The 247-nt window shown below is 72.5% G+C and overlaps 1 protein-coding gene across 1 annotated transcript in view; it reads left to right on the top strand.

The window, feature by feature from the left end:
- Positions 1–247, top strand: part of LOC104516809 (DNA-directed RNA polymerase, mitochondrial-like) — a 3,387-nt gene that overhangs the window by 1,783 nt on the left and 1,357 nt on the right. The gene's annotated exons all lie outside the window — the stretch shown is intronic.

Below are 247 nucleotides of genomic sequence, written 5' to 3'. Positions count from 1 at the left end.
TTGGGATCTCTGCGTGCAGCCACATCCTGCTGCAGGGAGCGACGAGGCCGGGACTGGAGCGTGTGGGTGGGCTGGTGAGGAAGCTGCTGCTCCCGTCCCACTCGGGCAGCTGGGGCACGGGCCCGTTCCCCGCACGGCGGAGCCGTCCTCGGGGCTCGCGTGATTCAGTCTGGCTGCTCTCGCCTCCCACGCGCTGCTGCGCTGACTCCCGGCTCCCAGCCCGCCTCCCCGCAGCCGCTCACCTCCG

Source organism: Eurypyga helias, unplaced genomic scaffold, assembly GCF_000690775.1.
Source record: "Eurypyga helias isolate BGI_N326 unplaced genomic scaffold, ASM69077v1 scaffold27191, whole genome shotgun sequence".
NCBI lineage: Eukaryota > Metazoa > Chordata > Aves > Eurypygiformes > Eurypygidae > Eurypyga > Eurypyga helias.
The sequence above is the reverse complement of the archived record's forward strand: the minus strand, read 5'-3'. Positions and strand labels throughout refer to the sequence as shown.